Source organism: Morus notabilis, unplaced genomic scaffold (genome assembly GCF_000414095.1).
Source record: "Morus notabilis unplaced genomic scaffold, ASM41409v2 Scaffold87, whole genome shotgun sequence".
NCBI lineage: Eukaryota > Viridiplantae > Streptophyta > Magnoliopsida > Rosales > Moraceae > Morus > Morus notabilis.
The window spans coordinates 216,250-216,592 of NW_010366183.1; the positions used below are offsets into that span (position 1 = coordinate 216,250).

General features: G+C 32.7%; 1 protein-coding gene across 2 annotated transcripts in view; it reads left to right on the top strand.

The window, feature by feature from the left end:
• LOC21405918 (agamous-like MADS-box protein AGL14) overlaps positions 1-116 on the top strand; it is a 12,736-nt gene extending 12,620 nt beyond the window's left edge. For both annotated transcript variants that reach the window (XM_024173300.1, XM_024173301.1), the window contains exon 7: positions 1-116. This exon is cut by the window's left edge and continues 352 nt beyond it. The gene's annotated coding sequence lies outside the window, so the exon portion shown is untranslated.
• The last annotated feature ends 227 nt before the right edge of the window (positions 117-343 follow it).

Sequence of the window (343 nt, forward strand, 5' to 3'; positions counted from 1 at the left end):
TGTTGTTGTATTATGTCCGTTAAAACTACTGAATAGTTTGGAAAAGTAATGTATATGATTCACCGCACTTGCGTCTGTATATTACTGAAAATTGTAACTTATATATGTTCTTATATTCTGCCACGTTCACTAGTTTTGGGCTTGCGAGTTTCATATATATATATATATATATATATATATATTTGGTTTAAATGACGAGTTACCCAATCCCTACGATTTTTTTTTTGGGCTATCAGCATAGTGTTTTCATTTTTCATTCCTTTTCTTGGGCTCTGCATCTGGGTTGGAGACAGATATTCAAACAATGGAGCTCCATAATTGGGTTTGTGTGTTTGTTTGCATT